Source organism: Mus caroli, chromosome 4 (genome assembly GCF_900094665.2).
Source record: "Mus caroli chromosome 4, CAROLI_EIJ_v1.1, whole genome shotgun sequence".
In the NCBI taxonomy this organism is placed as follows: Eukaryota; Metazoa; Chordata; class Mammalia; order Rodentia; family Muridae; genus Mus; species Mus caroli.
In genome coordinates this window covers 107,295,392-107,296,926 of record NC_034573.1, presented here as the reverse complement: position 1 = coordinate 107,296,926, position 1,535 = coordinate 107,295,392, and the positions used below count along the sequence as shown (strand labels likewise).

The 1,535-nt window shown below is 49.4% G+C and overlaps 1 pseudogene across 1 annotated transcript in view; it reads left to right on the top strand.

The window, feature by feature from the left end:
* The first annotated feature begins 503 nt into the window (after nucleotides 1–503).
* Nucleotides 504–1,535, top strand: part of LOC110293294 — a 9,080-nt pseudogene continuing 8,048 nt past the window's right edge. Inside the window, exon 1 of the transcript XR_002377791.1 lies at nucleotides 504–814. The product of XR_002377791.1 is annotated as a 60S ribosomal protein L36 pseudogene (transcript). The remainder of the gene's footprint in view (nucleotides 815–1,535) is intronic.

The following is a 1,535-nucleotide window of genomic DNA, read 5'->3' as shown; positions in this document are numbered from 1 at the left end:
GAGGGGAGGGGAGGGGAAGGAAGGAAGGAAGGAAGGAAGGAAGACAATATCTCCCAGCATTGCCCAGGCTGGTCTCAATTTACCACAGTTCTCCTGCCATCTCCCTCTGAGCATAGAGATTACCAGTATGTGTCACCACACCCAACAACCTTAATATCTTTATTTCCTATCCCTGTAACACGGGGTTTCATATGTTTCGAGACATTCAGTTCGAAGAAGAAATGTTTACAGAGGACATGATAGTTCACACCTGTAATCTCAGCACTTGAGAGGCAGAGGCAGGAGGACTGCCACAAGTTCAATTGCAGCCTAGTCTGCATAGCAAACATCCAGCTGTCCCAGGCTACAGGGTGAGACCCTGCTCCGTCCCCTGAGGAGAGTGCTCCCCACCCCCACCCACCCCCACCCACCCCCACCCCCTGTGACAGCACACAGTGCTCAGGAGCAAGGAAGGCTGATGTGGACATTTTAGAGCTCAGTGCAGGAAGGAGTGGCTAGCTGGCTACTGTGAGTCACACAGGTCACTGTGGGCAGTGAGACACATAAGAACAGAGCAGAAGGACTTCCAGGTACCTTCTAGCTCTTACATTCAGTAGAAAAACTAATGGAAAGACACAGTTATACAGGAACAATCACTACCGACACCAGCGCTTCTGGTCATCCCATCGCGTAAAAGAGCCACAACCAAGTTCTGGGCGTGTGGCGCATGCCTGTACCAGCATCTCAGAGGCGGATATATCTACGAGTCCCAGGCCAGCCGAGGGTTAACAGTAGGGGAGTGGGAAGATTGCATAGGTAACAGAGAGACAAAATTGTAAGTATCAAATATGGCTGCATAATTAGTTGTAAAAACAAGAGCTGTGGTGGGGTGGGGTGGGGTGGGGTCTGGACCGCTGGCAGAGTAGCTGAGATCTGACTACTGTTGTTCTGAATTCCCAGCACCCATGCTGGGCCACTCACAATGGCCTGTGATTCCTGCCAACCGCCCTCTTCTGGACTCCACAAACCCCTGCGAAAAGTGCACACATCCCACATAAGTACACACATGTACATGTAATTAGAAATAAAGTATTTTTAAAAAACGAAAACAAACAAACAACTAAGATGGGCAGTGGTGGCGCCCACCTTTAATCCCAGCACACAGGAGGAAGAGGCAGATGGAGCTCTGAATTTGAGACCAACCTGATCTACAGAGAACCTGGACAGCCAGGATTACACAGAGAAACTCTGTATCAAAGAGCCAAAACCAAACCAAAACAAAGACGAAACCAAACCCCACTATAATAGCCTTACATATTTTACCTCCTCCCCCGCCTATTTATTTCCTTATTATGCAGTGACCATATCGCTCCTAATTTGCCAGAAACAATAAAAACCTAAAACTTAAAATCTCTCCTAGCCGGGCGTGGTGGCGCACGCCTTTAATCCCAGCACTCGGGAGGCAGAAGCAGGCGGATTTCTGAGTTCGAGGCCAGCCTGGTCTACAAAGTGAGTTCCAGGACAGCCAGGGCTACACAGAGAAACCCTGTCTCGAA